General features: G+C 32.7%; 1 pseudogene; it reads right to left on the bottom strand.

Moving 5' to 3' along the window:
• Window positions 1-407: 407 nt before the first annotated feature.
• LOC124845431 (ethylene-responsive transcription factor 9 pseudogene) lies at window positions 408-1,439 on the bottom strand (annotated as a pseudogene).
• Window positions 1,440-18,481: the final 17,042 nt, after the last annotated feature.

Below are 18,481 nucleotides of genomic sequence, written 5' to 3'. Positions count from 1 at the left end.
GTATAACTCACTGTTTTCATTATGGGGCTAAATTACCCGTTTAAGATTTAGGTAAAGTTTAAATTTTTATAAACTAAACATATATCATCTTATTTTTTTATTGATGTTATCTAATAATAATAAAAAAAAAGTGTTGAAATCAATTTGATTCCGGTTGAATTCATGTCTTCACTGTTCAGATACTGGTTTTTCATAGACCCACACTTAAGAAACAATATTTTATAACCTTAAAACCATGTTTATCCAAAAATTACAAAGAAATAAAAAAGCTTTGGTGGACCATATGAAAAACCGAAATGGCCATGCTCCTTCCCCACAACCGTGTTTTTTGTTTCCACGATCACATTAGAAGCATAATGGTACGTAACCGATCATTATCAGAGAACCACGCAAAAGAACCAAAAATATGCAGAAAAGTGAAAAGCAGAAATTACTGAATTCAAATTAAGATTAGCCAGAATTACATATCAGATGTCACATAAAACTATACCAGATCTGAACAATCTCAGATCATGTCCCTTTGTTTTCAAAGACCTAAAAGGACAGAAAATTAACCTATCTACATCAAAGATGTAATATATCATATAGATATATATAATATATAATTGACATCTAATACCTTATCTATCTGTCTACAAAGATGATTAACAACTGATCTACCTAGATAAAAAAGAGAAAATTTTTCCTCAGTCCTTTCCTTTTTGCTGTTTTTGTTATAAGGGTATAGAGAATTAAGAGATTAATGGAATTTAATAATCCATAGGAGGAGCCAGGTTGAGATCGAGATTGAGTTCTCTTTTGGGTTGGCAATCGACAACGGAGGAGGAATCGGAGTCGCTCTGAACCGGGGCCGGTTCGAACCGGAAGGGGAATTGATGGGTGAGGTAATGGGCGCGGTCCAGGAGAAAAACCGGGCGCACGGGAGCAACCGGGGCCACGAGCAGCTGCTGCTGGATCGGGAGGAAGGGGAAGCGGTCGATGACGGCAGTGGCGGCGAGGCGCGTGACGTCACGCTCCGGGGTGGCGGACTCGACGGTGCTGCTCTGGCTAGGGCTGCTGCTGCTGCTAGCGTTGTTTGTTACGTTGTTGTTGTTGTTGTTCCGGTTAACGTTGTTGTTGTTGGTGACGGCGGCGGCGGTGTCGGGGAGAAGGGGAAAGTTGGTTTTAGCTTTGGGGCCGCGGAAGTTGCGGGCGGCGGCGTCGTAGGCTCTGGCGGCTTCCTCGGCGGTGTCGAAGGTGCCGAGCCAGACGCGAGATTTCTTGCCGGGGTCGCGGATCTCGGCGGCGTAGCGGCCCCAGGGGCGCTTTCGGACGCCGCGGTAGTGAACCTCGTCGGCAGCATTGTTTGGCTTCTTATTCTTTATGACCGTTTTGTCCTTGGCGACCATGGTGACGCAAAGCTGTTAATAGAGAGAGTGCAGAAAGATAGATGTTGGGTGAGAGGGAGGGGATGGGTATTTATATAAAATGTAGGGTGGGTTTGAAGAGAGAGAAAGAGAAAAAGAGGGTGGAGTGAAAGAATGGTGTGTATGGTGTGACGTGTGAGTTAGTAGAGAGAGAGACGCCGCCCAAAGGAAATAGAGGGTTACGTGGCACGCGGGAGTTTCGAGACAAGCGGCGAAGGTGGGGTTTCATGCGTGCCGGCTTTTAACCTAATTCACTCTCTTCTCAACTCACGTATGTTACACTCGCTTGCCTTTTTTTTTTATTGAATTGATAAATTATTTAGATGTGGTAGTAAGGGATTTTGTTTGTTTGATGGAATAAAGAAATGAGAGAAAGTGGTGTTGAAACGCGCTTTTGCATAAGGAAGTGAAAGTGAAAGGAAAGAGTGTGATGACCAAGTCAAAAGGAGTTAGCAAGTGTGAGAGTGTTGATGGGTAAAGAGACATGAGCAATATTTCACTCATGCAATGGGTAATAATTGTGGTATTTTTTGAATGGTTCCTTCAGACAGTTTGGTGAATGGGGGAGTGAACATGGTTCAGGGAACGATAACGCGCACACGCGTCACTTTCTTCCTATTGACGCGTTTGTTTCGGTGCATCCAAAATCGCGTCCTGTCTCTATCTATCTCTCACGTTAATCGATCAAACAAACACCTTGTGTGCGTGCCGCGAGTCGCTTTACTCTCCCTCTACCACCGTGCCACGCGTCGTGTGCCGCACCGCGCTTTTTGTCTCGCGTTCTGCGCCGCACGATCCCAGAGCGGCCAACACGCACGCGGTACGCGCGTGACGTGGAGAGAAAGCGAGTAGTGAAACGTAATGTTGCTAAATTTGTGCGTAAAAGGCTGAAGCTAGGAAATAGAAAGTGGAAAACCGTAATTGAAATTGTTGAAGTGTGGCGAAAAGGTAACATGGATTACGGGATCGGGTTTTTGGTGGAACGTGGATTAGAGGAAAGTAATTTTTTTTTTCTTTTTTTTAAGATTTTAGATTGGGCGAATTTAGAGGATGAAGCTGACACATGGTAACTCGTAGAATAAAAACATTAAATGTTGGATTTTCCTTGAAAAATACTTTATCAAAATCACTTATTTCCTTATAAGGTTTATGTTCATTTACGTGGAACGTATTTAAAATCCATTATATTTATGTAAAATAACCGGTATTATTTCACAAATCTTATCATATGAGTGGTAAAATTTTCTTGTTTGTTGAGTGAATCTTTTATGAGAATTTTTAGTTTAGAAATTAGTTAAAAACTTCGTTTAACTTTATTTTATCCTATAAATAGGTTTTTTTAATTAGTTTATAAATACTTTGATATGTTGTTTTAATTCATTCTTTATGTTTTAGTTTGCTATTTTTTATGCTTTTCTTTTTTAATAAATTTCAAAAAATTATTAATATTTCATCATTTTAAAAGTAGAAATTTATTATTCTATTATCCAAATGTTAGGTATTATCAAAACTAGTTATCGAATGCGACTCGATTCACCATAAATTAGTCAATTAGTAGGTCAATCCAACTTTGTTTATTTATTAGTGATCTTAAAAAATTAGAATCTAACTTGGTCCACCATAAATTAGTGGATTAAACCGGTTGACTCATTAGTTTATTTAATTATAATTATTTTTTCAATCTTAAAAAAAAGTAATTTTTTTTAATTGAAATCTAAATAAAGTTCAATCCAAATTTAAAGCAAACTCCAAACACAATCCAAAAAGAAAAAATACAATACAATTCAAAATCATGATAAACTACAAATACAATAAAAAATGCAAAAACAAATTACTATCTAATATCAATTCATTGTTGTCACTTATCCATATAAAATATTAGAGTCTTAAATGGATAAATCCACAATATAAGAGGGTTTAGGTATAGGATTTTCATTGTTTTAATATAATTTAAAATTTATAAGTGGGTTAGTGAGCCAACTTGACTCACCACGGGTTCAACCTAGGTGAGAAGAGTTCTTAGTGGCCTGAGTTTAATTTTAGTCTATATCAAAGTTTAAAATACTTTTTAAAAATTTAATATGACTCAAATCTGTGGTGAATCAAGTTGGTTCGTGAGTTTTAATCCATTTTTGATAACACTAGGTGAATCACTATAATATTTAATTTAATTATTCCTATCATGAATAAGTGTATATAAATAATCAAGATTTTCTCTAGATGAAAAAAAAATTGTTCACTGTATTAGTTTATGTTTAGTGTATTTAAAATGTTAATTCGAAATTTAAGTAACTTAAAATTAGGAGTCATAGGATATTAGTATAAACATTTTCATCTACAATGTTGAAGTCCTTTATTACTTTGGTTTCATTTTTATTGTTTGCTAACTCTTGAAAATAACTTGTGACGAAATCTGAATTTGCAATTTATTAATTAATGTTGAAGTATTCGTGAAAATAAAACAATAAATTTATTTATTATTTCATTAGTTATTAATAAACACATTTGTGTATTGAAAAATTCTTATTATGATTAATATATAAATGAAAAAATCATAATATTTTAAAGGATAAAAAAACACCAATATTATAACTCAGTAATGTATTTATCTAGTCATTAAACAAAGTTTAATACATCATTAAAAGCTTGAAAGTTTTATTCATAATGAGACATAAATTCATATATATGATCATTGTGTCATCTCATTTATGAGTATGATTATTTGTCATTATTCTCGAGTATATGGTCATTATGTCATCTCATTTATGAGTATGATTATTTGTCATTATTCTCAAAATGCTTAAAACATCAAACATCTCACACAAGCTCTATGAAAAGAGCTCAACCGGAAAGTATTATTTACTTAAGCCTTATTTCTATTTTTATTTATACTTCAAAAAAGATTCTTAGCTCTCGTACTTACTTGAGCATGAGAGAATCTTTTGTAGGTGAATCTTCCCATATAAAAGTCGACTTGTCATAAAAGACTACTTTTAAGATATTGTTATGTGTCTTGTAGATACAAAATCTAAACCTGATAAGAACATTTGACTCCCATCGTGGGTCCTAGTAAAGTTATCCCTAGCCTCACTAACAATCAAATCGATCATTCCACACCATACACGAGGATGGATCCCAACCCAATGAATGTGAAATGTAGTAAAACACTAGAAAGATGGGGGTGGGGGTTTTTGAATAATGTTTTAAACTCTTTCGCAAATCAACGCTTAATAACTATTGCAAATGTTGGACACAAAGTTTACTTCTAGATAAACTTCATTTCCTTTTTTAGGTAATTAGTCAGACTTGGGTCTACGTTGTAGAGTGACAATGCTTTATCCGTGATTTCTTTCATAAGTAGCTTGTACAGTCTTTCAAAGCTAAAAGTTTTGAGGAAAGATTCTAGGAATGTCTTCCTATCTCTTAATGTCTTTCTAATCTTTGTGCAGAGCTTCTGAATAAAGCTCAGTGTTGTCATTACCTGCACAGACAAAGAGAACAAAGCATACAAGCATAGAAGCACTTTTTCATACACATTGGATGTTTTAAACGTTGATGATCTTTAAGAACATTATGTGTTTAAAACACATTTTCACGTGTCAGCATTGTTTGATAAAAACATCATTAGAAGGCATAGCGTTTGATGTATTAGATTTATATAATATAATCTTTAAACGCTTGTTTCATATAATTGCTTAAGGTACTTTACATCGTTTAACACAACTAACATTTTGAAACTTTATCATTTGTTTATATACTATATCTTTTGTTTAGACACTATAATGTTTATATATTTTGTTAGAAGTTATATAGCGTTTACGTTTTTTTATGTTAATGCTTTAAACGCGTTTGAGATATCAGATATTCATATACCATTTGATAACGTTTAGAGTTTTACAAATGATATCTTAGTTGATTTGATCTTGTCAGACTCTTAGTGGCTCAATACTTTTAGATGTAAGCTCTTTAAGCTTTAGAGTTTAGCTTGGTGTTTGATTTGGGTGTTTTCATTATATCAAATGTTGTTTGTTGTTGGAAAAAAATTACTTCAAGTACTATATTCATTATAAATGTTTATCTCGTTCAATAATTTGGATAGACAGTTATATTTGATAAACATTTATTTCATTAAGTATTATTCTTTAACATATACAAATGTTAAATGCTACAATATTTCATTGAGTATTGTTTGTTAAACTTCAAAATGTGAGTTGCTAGATAGTATAGTTTCTCTAAACGATCTTGTCTTAATATAACACTATCAAAACAAAATTAAAATGTTGCTTGACCAGAACGAACAACTCAGGAGACAACACTAGGTAGACTTATAGGCTTTGCGAGATCGGACTAAGGCTATACTAAGAACTCAGACCGAAACTTTGACTCAAAACTACATCAGAAACATAATGTTGATCTACAAATGTTGCAATCCATGTTGGATAATTTGGAAAGGGAAAATTTTTACGGCTAGCTCGTTCCGCGAACGATCACCCATAGTCGAGACGTACCACTCATCGACAAGTGAAAGCATCTAGTTGGGAACATTTCAAGAGTGACAATCAACCCAGAGAATTAGAAGCCTGCCAACAAGATGATACAATGAATATCGTAGGAAATCTCAATACCTATCCAAAAGCTCCAACCCGACTTAGTCTCCATTTGAGATGGGATGAGTCCTAAGGTTCTGCCCGAGTTCATAGGTAATGAGTTCGACATGAATTTCCAAGACATGCGCTTGCACCCACATCCTTAAGATGACAACGACTTCCAACGCTTTACACCAGACATAGAACGAGTTAATCTTTCGAGAGGAATCAAAACTAACATCTACAAGTATGACGACACCACTAACCTGACCATCCACTTGAAAGCTTATTTGAGTCAAGTGCATATCCATACTTGGGATAAGAGAGTATATTGTTGGCTATTCCCCACCATTTTGGATGCTCAGGCCTTAGATTTGGTACTATGCGCTACCATTGAATTCGATGGAATCCTTTAACACGCTAAGTACCATATTTAAGACTCGGTTCGCCGACCACAAAGTGGTGTCAACCACACCGGCCTCCCTAAAGTACAAAGAACAAGGAGAACACAAGACTTTACAACACTTTATGGAGAGATTCACTACTTCAACAATCAACATACCCAACATGACTCTTTCTATGATCATGCATTCGTTGATTTGTGGTTTCCACCCTAGACCTTTCTCGAACTTGCTCTTTAAAGAAACTTGACTCAATGATCCCAAGCAGCAACAACATGACTAGATTTTTCGAGAAGATCGCAACCTAGTATGAACAACATGCTTCCCTCAATGCCAATAAAGATTTTTTTCGTAGAGAAGCCTACAACTTATAGCTCATCTAGCTTCCAAGACTATTACCAACTTATCTTTTCACCAATCCAACAAAGAAATGCTTTATCACTAGACTATCGGCCACTAAACTAAGGAGTGTCGATATTTAGAAGACCTTATAGTAGAGCTTATTCGCTCAAAGACCTTGGGTCGTTTCATTCAATAGAACAATAACGACTGAGGGAGGAAGAAGAAAAGGAAGGGGAGGGCGGGGACGTGGTAGAGGCATCATAGTGGTATTGGTCGGGGATAAGTCGAGCAGTCAAACTTGGTGTTATAGGTTCGAAAGCAACTCAGTTAGGTCAATAACAACAACTTATTCAAGCGTAACAAGTTGCCCAACAATGACAACCTATGCGTCCATGGAAAAACCTGGCCGAAGTCCAAATAGTGTCAACATGATAGTCGGGAGTTCAGATGAGGGGGAAGCTCTGGAGGAGCTTAGAAAGGATACATAGGAGAAGTATCAACTTAGTGGAAGATACCCCCAAGGAGCCTGTCTCCGATTATTTTATTTCTTCTATGTAGTTTTATAGACTCAAATTTTCATAGATGTCTTTTTTATTTTGATTGTATTTTCTAACATTGTCAAAAAAGATTGATTGTATTTTCTTTGAATTATACTTGTAGTTTAAGATTTAAAATTGAACACTTTTGTTTCAACAAAATATTAATATAAATTCCAAAGAGGAAAAAAAGAGAAGTACTAAGAAGAAGAATAGAAAACATGTTTGGATTAAATGTAAGAAAAACATGAAACAAACATGTAACATGAACATCACTTGAGAATGATTTATCAAGATTTATAATTTAAATTTGAATTCTAAATTTACCTTTCATTTGTATTTGATTTGGCTGAGCAATATTGGTTATAAATAGTTGCATTGTTTTTTTAAAACACTTTTGAATAAATTGAATTTTTGTTTTTGAAAATTTCTTATTTACAAAATCACTTTGGAATAAATTGAAATATCTTATTGAATTCATGGCTCGAAGTTTAAATATGAAATTTTCTTTTGTTATTAACAAAAGAGAAGATTCAATATATTGGTTATAATCTTACAACATCTTACAATGATGTGAACTCATTGATTTGTTTTAGTTGTTTCTTCCATACTTCATTCATACACACATTTTATCACAATTTTACATCTTTCCTTGGTGTTGATGGTGCGCACATCTTTCCTTGGAGTTTCTCTTACGCAGTCTCTAGTGAGACTAATGATGGTGTGCGGACTTTTGTAGGTGATTATAGGTCTAATGAAGATTTTGTTGTGCTTGTAACTTTTCTTGGCCCTTGGCTATTTATGGTGGAGATCCAAGCCTCACACACCTTGTGACTCTTGTGATAGTCCTTCACCTTCGATAGATCCTCCTACCAGTTATCGAGCTAATACATTAGATACGTTATCATTTTGAGCAACCTCGAGCTCTCGTTCTCCCATTTTCAACTCTTGCTCAAACTCCCCGTAATGACGTCATATGACAGATCGCACTTCTGCTACATCAAAATTGGAGGCACAACCACCTTTTCCATTCCTCCAAAATCAGAACCAAAAATGGGAAAAAAATCATCAAATTCGAATTCCATAAAATCAAAGCCTATTTTTGTTGTCGTGCATGGTTGGTGGTGGGGGATGTGATGCGAGACCATTGTTGGTGTCATTGTGTGTTGTGTGCTTGGAGAAAGAACAGATGGATGTGTCTGTGAGAAAGAGAAGGGAGAACAAAGAAAGTTGAATTGAGTTGTGCGTTTCGAAAAGGGTTAGGTTGGGTGATATTGCGGGTAAGAGGGTTGACTCGCCTTGCCCTGTATAAGGCCCACACAAATTGGGTGTTATGTAGGTCGGGTTTAAGTGGGTTAGTGGGCTCAAAATCTTAGCTCATCTCGTGTTTTTCGTTGTGGACCTACAAGGTCGCCTACCTGATTAGCCCCGTATTGTCACCCTTAATTATAGGTAAGATTTTTGTTTAACATTTCCATTTGTGTTGGTTCATGTAGGGTGGGGTCAGAAAAACTTGTTATGTGTATGATTATGTTTGCAATGTCGAAAAATGGACAGAGTTATCTATAATACAACTGAAAGATATATTGATAGTTATAAATCTTTTTTTAAAACAATTGCATACACATAAGAATAACAAATGTGGAGAGAATAAGCTAAAAATTACACAAATATATATTGAATAGGATAGAGGTTGAATATAATTGTTGTGATTATCAGTTGTGAAAAAGTGTTGGAACTTAATGTTAGTTGTAAATTGTTTTTACAAGGTCGAGATGTACCCTTTAGGCCTTCGTATCTACTCAATCACCAACACACTCACCTCATTTTAGTCGAGGTAATCCAAGTAGACCTGATGACACATTTCCTTTCTTTTGACCTCCTACTGGTTGTTCGGTCAGGGTGCTATAAAGACATTCTAACGGTCAATTTAGAAATACGTAATAAGCAATAAATGCAATAATAATTGAATTAGATGTCATACCTTATGAATAATACCCTTTTATAGTATTTGTGTGGGCCTTTCATCTGCATGGGCATAAGTTGAATAAGTCTGTCCCAGTTTAAGTTGTTTTAAGGTTTCCTAATCTTTTATACAAATCCTAATTGCTGACTAATTTACCTTCATCTCCTTATAATGTTATATGCCTATTTCATGAAAGTGAGGTTACTCGTATAGGTGCATTGTGATCACCTCATCCCGTCATGACTACATGTTTCAGGCTCTATACTATACATAAACTAATATATACTTCTTGTTCATACATGAAATTATATAATAGTTTTCACTATCCTATGCAGCCTAACCATGTTAACTTAATCATGATTCTCTAAGGATCTAATAACACTTAATTAATTCCTTGCATTAAAGTTACTCAATCATTGCATTAAGATTCAAACTAGTGACAATTCAAGATAAATTTTTGTTCCTAACATTTGCCTCATTTATCGTCAAGCATTAAGCAAAAAATTAAATGAAAGTGGAAAACAAAATATGATTGCATAAATGAAACAAGAAGTATATAAAAGTTACAATTCCATTAGATTCCAAAATAATGAAATTTAGCCACTCATGACGAGTAGAATATTCCAATGAATCCAAGTTAAAATATAACAACAATAGATAAAACATTTTCTAACAATGTAAAGCTTTTTATAATTCAGCCTCTTAATCCACCAAATTTTCTCTCTATTTATAGAAAGTCAAGGTAATATGTTTTCACTAGATGCTTGCACTTATCATGTGAATGTTCTACTCAACAAATAACGTATTCCTTATCTTAAATATTTTCTTTGTGTTCAACATCTCTATAATACTTTCAATAGATGTTTTACCTCATTTTAAGTGTTTCTTCTTGTGCTTAGCTTATTTGCAATTCACTTAGCTTTGTTTTTCCTCCTCTTGAAAATTTCTTCTAATCTCAACTTCTCTAGACCTTGCTCAACTCCATTTTCCTTATTTTGAGGCTTGCTTCTTAACTCAATGTGTCACAAATTTTCCCAACTTTAAGGGTAAACATTTGAATTGTTTTTCAACCCTTAATTTGCTCAACTCTAAATTCTTGCTCTTAGCAAATTAATTGCTCCTAATCTCTATTGATGCAATGAGAATTTGTAAGCTTAAGTCAATAAATTCTAGTATATTATCTACATATAATCATTCTACATTTATAAGTTGGTAAGAACCATGGTTTATAAAAATTAATCAAAGTTGTATGCATTAAGTGCCTAAATCATATGTAAAAATAAGTAAATTTGATACTTGTAAGTGGAGTAACCTATTGTTAAGGAAAGCCAACCAACATCTTTGGAGGGTTGAATTTATGATATAAAGTTTAAAGTGTTGTTATGAATGAATGGAATGATCATAGTCTTTAAACTCATAAGTATTTAATATAAGTTCATTCAAAGAAAGTGAATTTCTAAAAGTTGCTAAGGAATTAGGAATTATAGACTTTTGTAGAGGTGGATGGGGAATATAACCGAACTTGGTCAGGTCTTTATGTGCTAACATCAAGTTGGCGAATGAAGTCGTTCGTTCTAAATTTAAATGTTTGGAGATAACGTGTAAAGATTTATACGGAAAGAAGTGATTAAAACTTGGTAAAATCAAAATTACCATTGGTATCAATTACTTTTGATAAAGTTGGTTTATACAAAGGTTGTCTAGGATATCCAAATCCAAATCTTCTCCATCTTCAAAACATGTTGTATAGAAATGTGAGAGATTTATTTCTTTTGTAGTAATGTAAATTTGTACAATGCTTAAATGATCACAAAAGATATGTTGATGATCTATACTCTAAAATCACCATACAAATAGGCTTTAGAATTATAATAGACAATATCATAAAGACAAGATGATTTACCCTTTATCCTATTTGTTATTTTGTTTTTACTATTAAAGTTTTTTAAAGCATAAGGTGGATCTTATAAATGAAGTATTAATAAATTGTTTATTTCAAACAAGATAAACAAAAATACACTTCAATGAATGAGGTTGTTGAACAAAGTGATGTTTTTTTTTCTACAATGATGATCTTCTAAAGGCGAATTTAGAAGAATTAGAGCACATACTTAAAAAGTATGACATTTTAAGTTACATTACTAAGTAAATTAAATAAATGTATAGTTGGTAGATTGAGAAACAATTACGTTACGATATTTTCTTGGATGAAAATTGATGAAAATTTTCTAGTATTGATAAGTATTTAAGAAAGACAAACTTTGAAGAAGGATAGTCTCAAGGTGAAAATTGATGAAGTGATTACATGTATCTTTGCATAATTTCTTTATGATTTTATGATTTTTGTTTTCTATCTTTTATGATTTTTTTTAGATTAAAATTTTCTAGTATTGATAAGTATTTAAGAAAGACAAACATTAAAGAAGAATAATCTAAAGGTGAAAATTGATGAAGTGATTACATGTATCTTTGCATAATTTCTTTATGTTTTTATGATTTGTGTTTTCTATCTTTTATGATTTTTTTTAGATTATCATTTGTCTTAAGTTGTGATGTTGATTATCATTTTATCGTGTTTTTTTTTTCTAATTCATTGGATTCAACATTCTTATCAATCAATGAGAATAATTTCTATTTCATATCTTTGTTTTTTATTCTATTATTTTTACTAAAGCCGGAAAGGGAGAAAAAATATACTAAAGCCTAAAAGGGAGAAAAAAAATATATGGTTCTTTGTGCATATCACACTATACAAAAACTATAAACTATATGGTGTTTTTGAAATGTTGGTTATCATAAAAAAATTAAAAAAAAATGAGAAAATGAGATATTGTTGATCGAGATAATAAAAATTCTGAAAAAAATCAATTTAACCTAATGTATTTTTATGATGAGCATAAATGTATCGAGTATGAATCATGAATTAATGATTAAGCTAGAGTTTGCATCACATTCATCATGAGCATCGGTTCAAACTTAAACATATTTTAAAAAAGTTTTTACAACAAATTATTTTATTATAACTTAACATAATCAATTATCATAAGTTATATAATTTATTATCTTTCAAACTGTTTGAAAAAACCATATGTGAGATTAATATATTATCTATGAAATAATCAATTAAGCTTGGATTTATGAAATCTATTAATAGTAAAATAATCAACTAACTGAAGATATAATTAATCATCTCATAACTCACATTAAATTGATTAAATGATGAAATAATTAATTAATTTGTTTAAGTTTTTTTCTAGTTATACATGTAATCAATTATGTTTAAATATAATCAATTAAGTTTTCTCATCAATGGTTTTCTATGAACTTTTTACAGTACTTTCTTTAGTTTATCAATTGATTTTTTTTTTAAAACGTTCTACTATATTAAAAAAGTTCGTAAAACCTAATAAACATTTATTTTACATCTGTTGTGAAAGTTTTTCATTTCAAGTCATTTTTTGCATTGTTGCTTAGTTCGTTGTGATCTTAATTTCTTGGATCTATGTTACTTTGAGTGATTTCTTTTCAAAAAATTTATGAAGATTTATATTTTTTGTATTGTGTAATAATTATATGCATTAGGTGATATCTCTTTATAGTGTTCAAGAGATTTAAATCATATTTTATGTTATTATAGGTTATATGAAAGTAGTCTATATTAGATTGAAGATATTGAAGTGGTTGTAACTAGATATAGAATTAGTAGATTTAAAGTAACTTGTAAATATCTTTGGATTCTTCTTATTCTCGTCTCTTTTTTACATCTTGATATATTTCTTTGTTTTGATTAATTCGAATTTTTTAACTTAGTAGATTCTATCAAAGTTTTTGAGGTTTATTAATAATATAAGAATTTTTAAAAAATACTAATTCATCCTCATTTTTAGTGATATACAATCTAATTTTTTTGTTTTTTTAATACAGCTAGTGAGCCTTAAGCTATGGAATATTGTTCTCAACTTCAAAATGTTACGTTGTCTAAGATCTTACATTTGTCATATTTATTACCTTTCTTTGAATAAATAACTCGTCAAATGAACTCCACATAATTATTTGACAAGGAGTCCATCAATTGTTCAATTCCTTCAAAGGTTCTTTAACGTGTTGTTGAATACCAAATAAATCATCTAATCTTGTAGATTTAAGTTTATTGGTCACAAACTCAGCCTTTGATAACTTATATACTTCATGTTCATAGGTGGTTATGGATTCATTGAGTAGGCCACTAAAAGCTCACTTTTGCCAATGTTCTTAAGAACCTTTTACATTGTACATTGTCTCAACCACCACTTATGAACATTTGAACTCAAAAGGTTTTGAAATGGTAAACTTGAAGTAGAAGCTTATAACGAGAACACTTACTTTATTTACTGATAACTCTATCTCTCTCTAGTTCTGGTTATTCTACACTATTATATATTTGTATTCAAAAGTCCCATGTTTAAAGGGAAGTACCCTTCCTTTATAGGAGACTGATATCCCCTTTCTCTACAATTGCAAAGCAGGGAGTGGTGTTAGTGGGACAAGTGCGCAATGTCACCTTCTATTTGGCTCCCCTATGACTTTTATGGCTGAGTATCATAATCGACTTACAAAACAACACCTCACCATATTACTAGCATGTAGGGTGGTATGTCTCCTTTATATATATATAAACCCATAAATGTTATATAAATGATGATTTGTTGGGTTTATGGAGGAGGAGATTCACTATCAATGAGACCAACCCAACCACACAAGGGATTGACATCACTCTTTACCCAAAACCTTAGGACAATAGGTTAATGAATCTTCAACCTTATATGATGTTCTGCTTTCTCATTTATACTCAATGTGGGACTTAGACTCACACTTGGAGTTCTAACAATCTCCCCTTCAAGGGTGAATCCCTTCCACATTGGTACACTCCCCCTCCAATAGAAGCATTTGAATATCCATTTTTGTACCGTTGTTCATTTTAACAGGACACACTTCGCCACGGGACCATTGTACTCATCTAAGCCTAACCTGGCTTTGATACAACATCAATGAGACTTGAGCCTAACCACATAACACCACTCTTTACCCAAAACCTTAAGACAATATGTTAATGGATCTTCAACCTTATATGATGCTCTATTTTCTCATTTCTATCCAATTATGTTGCTTAAGATCTTACATTTGTCATATTCAGAACCTTTCTTTGAATAAATAACTAGTCAAATGAAATTCCACATAGTTATTATTTTACAAGGAATCCATAAATATCCCTTTGTTCAATTTTAAAATTTTTACTATGTTTCTACAAAATTGACTAAATATTCCTTGAAAGGTTTTTTGACGTATTGTTGGATACCAAATAGATCATTTAATCTTAGAGGTTTAAGTTTATTAGTCACATGTCATTGATAACTTATATAACTCCTCTTCAGAGGTGGTTATGGATCCATTGAGCACTAGTACAAGATCGAGCACTAGTAAAAGAAAAATTATATAGATTCAACTTTTTCAATAATCTACATCTAGTTAAATCATTTTAACTTTAAAAATTGGTTATACTATCTTTGGTAAAATTTTGATTACAGCCACACTTCACATCACATGTAGTACATGAAATCGTTCAAGATATGAATACACTTCTTGAAAACTTAAAAAGAAAGATATAAGCTAAAACACAAACTTATTTTTAAAAAAATCACCAAACGTAGGTAGAAAAAGATCATAAAAAAGTTTGAAAGAGATCACTTCAAATGACCAACATTCCGAAATAATAAAGCACCATAGAATATTGTAACATCCCAAAAATATAGCATAATACTATATCATAGATTAATCACATATAACAATATGATAGATCAGTTCTCCAAGAGTTAGTAAAGTATTTAACAGTATAGTTATCCAAAAATAACCATAAAACTAAAACACTTTACAGAGTACCATAAGTTTGATACAAAACATAGACATAAATCGAACGGTTATACAACACCCTGTATAAACCGATCGGTTTACAAAAGATAAGCTAAGCCTATTGACCGAACGGTCCAATCTAAAACTATATACAACTAATGACCGAGCGGTCCTAACTTAAGCAGTAGGATCCTCGCCTTCCAACGCTTGCTCCACCGAACACTCATCGTCTTCTGCTCACATCCATAGGATGATCATTGCAAAAGAAAAGGTAACCGAACGGACAATACGAGACAAAACAAGAAAGTAGGGTAAGCTAATGTAATTTAATTATAAATACATCTATACATTTCATGCAAGTTCAAACCGTACGAAACCGAACGCTACATCATGCAAACACCGAATACAAACAATCATATACAAACCTAACACCACAAATCATGCATAGATCGAACACCTGACTTGACCATCCGGATCGTATGAATATGTAGCTACAGTCACCCTTGCACTTGTGGTAGTGTAACAGCTGACACCAATCAAGCTACTATCCAAGGTTAATCCCATAATACCTACCTCGGCACCCTAAGGTGGTAGGGCCTCCTGCTATTCTCACAAATGAAATATCTCTCTCTATGTGAGAATGATACTCATAGAATTTCAGGATGAACGCCAGCTTAGCAATATCCATATTCATACTTTACAATTCCATAACCATCCATGAGATATTCCTCCTTAGAATTCTCTTCCACAGTTTTGAAAGTATAATTCTCATAAATTAACATAAATAATCATTCATCAGTTATATTTTCACTCATCAGACAAAGAGACCCTGTGAACGTTGGAGACCGGACACCTTCACACTACCCAAAAGATAGGATCAAGCGTTCCCTAACAGATACAATTAAAGAAATTGCCTAACGTAATTACTGGCTTATCACTAGAGAAAAACCGACCACTAGGAGCTTAGCCCAACGTTAAGAGTTTAAAACGAATGCTTAAAAACTTAAACAGAATGCGTATAACTCAGACCGAGCGCTAGTATGAGACCGAGCACTACCAAGAACGAGCGCTAGTGCAAGACCGATCACTACCAAGAATGAGCGCTAGTACAAGACCGAGCACTATCGAGAACGAGCGCTAACACTAGCATTACTGCCAGTATAAGACCGAGCGCTTAACAAGAAACCATCCACACACCTAACGCCGAACGGTCAGGAATGGGTAAGACTAAAGAGACCAAACCCAGTTACTGACCGAGTACCTGAACATGCCCAAGCGGTCAATCAGCATATGACCGAGCGGGCTGATCGCTATGACTACCGAATACTAGTGTATGACCGAACGCTATAATCCAATCGAATATTACTAAAACCGAACATTAAACGTAGTACGACTAAGAACGAACGTTAATACCAACTCGAAGACTACCGAGATCGAAAACGAATACTTTTAAAACTGAACGTAAATATTAAACCGAACAACACTAAGTTATCACTACTAAACCCGATTACATGACCTAACCGAGCGTTCAACAACACGCGCTCTGTTTTCTACATAATTCTACAGAACTTCTTAACCAGTTTCACAGGTCTCGGCAACACACAGAAATCAAGCCAATATCAAATTATTCACACATGCACACGTTCAACCAATCATTTCAAACATAAACAAACATAATTAAATTACTAGCTTCCCTTACCTCGAATAAACCAGACACTTCCTATGCTTCCACAATGTTGACTAACCAACAAGCAACTTTTAAGGCAATCTACTAATTTCTGATCGGTGAAAAGGAACCGACCAGAGGATCAAAGGCAGAAAACAGATTCAGAGAAGTAGATGATGAACACATGCAAGCTGAACAGTGCTTGCATGTATCAGAAAAATGTAGAAACTTCAAAGAACGAATGAGTTTAACTTACCAACTCCAAACAACAACTTGATTGGTGAAAAGAGAAACTCTTGCCACCAGGGAAAAACTCAAGCGCAGCCTGGTTGATGATCAGAAGAAGAAAAATGTGAGAATTTGTAGAGAGAAGGAGGGAAATTTTAGAGAGAAGGAGGAGAAATAAAACTCAGAAATTTGGAGAGAAGAAATGCATGCAGAAGGTGGCTCAAAGTTTTGAAAAGTTTACTTATATACTACCATAAAAAACCGTTCGGCTCAATCAGCCATACACCTAGATTCCACTTTTATCTGAATTTAATGGTCCTGACAAGTAAAAACTATCATCAATCAATGTGCCTTCGAAAACAAACTTTTCACATAGAATTGGTAACAATTTCTTTGAAAGATTATTAGAGTTTTTCACGAAACTAGATAGTGTATATAATGTTGTAAAAAGATATAAGAATAATACTTTTAGAATACACTAAGAACAAATTTGTAGAAAACTCATTTTATATTGATTTAATAGATTATTTATAAAGATAATTGTTTATTCTTTATTATTTTCGAAAACGAAACCTAAAAAAGACAATTGATTACTCGAAGAGTTAATCCATTAAATGTAAATTTTGTGTTTTCACTAAGTTCTAGATCATTGATTATTATTTGTTATTGAGTTCGAAAATGCAACAAGAATCATCTAATTGATTGTTTGGGTGATAACTTTTTTTCTTGAAACAAGTTCTATTTAATAAATTATTATCAAAGACATATTTAATTATTTTGTTCTTAAATCCTTTTCATAAAGATTTTCAAAACTATAGTTGAGTTTAAAGGAAAGGTAATTGATGAGCATGATGCATAGTCTAATGTAAACTTATTAGAATACATGAATCACATTCAATCCCTTATGAAAACAATAACATACAGGATAACAATGAATTTGTTTTATCATGAAAACAAAACATCTAAGCAACGAAGCCTTTAATCTTTCTTTCCCTTGTCAACATCATTCTTTGCCTTGCTTCGTCAATTTCTTTTTATATTTTTTCTTAAGCCCTTCTTGTTTATCAAATCTACGTATAGCTTCCTCATTTTGTGTATAGCTTCAAAGACATGTTAGTATTAGTAATTTAAACAAAATTAAAATCAAGTTTAATTAAAAATATATAGTATCAATACATAGTTATTATACAAGATAACTTTCATTTTTATAGGAATATGGGATATTTATCCAAAATACATTTTTATAGGAATATGGGATATTTATCCAAAATACATTTTTATATTAAAGAAAACATGAGAACATTAGCCAGATCAACATTTTCATAACGCAACCCAAATTTTTTACTTATTTATATATAGATTTTTATTGAAAATAAAACGGACAGAAGTTGACAAAGAAATCCACGAAATAAAATGTAAATAATAATAATAATAACTAGTTTCCCAAAAATAAATAAATTTAAA

The sequence above is a fragment of the Vigna umbellata genome, chromosome 6 (genome assembly GCF_029865625.1).
Source record: "Vigna umbellata cultivar VRB3 chromosome 6, Vumbellata_1.0, whole genome shotgun sequence".
NCBI lineage: Eukaryota > Viridiplantae > Streptophyta > Magnoliopsida > Fabales > Fabaceae > Vigna > Vigna umbellata.
The sequence above is the reverse complement of the archived record's forward strand: the minus strand, read 5'-3'. Positions and strand labels throughout refer to the sequence as shown.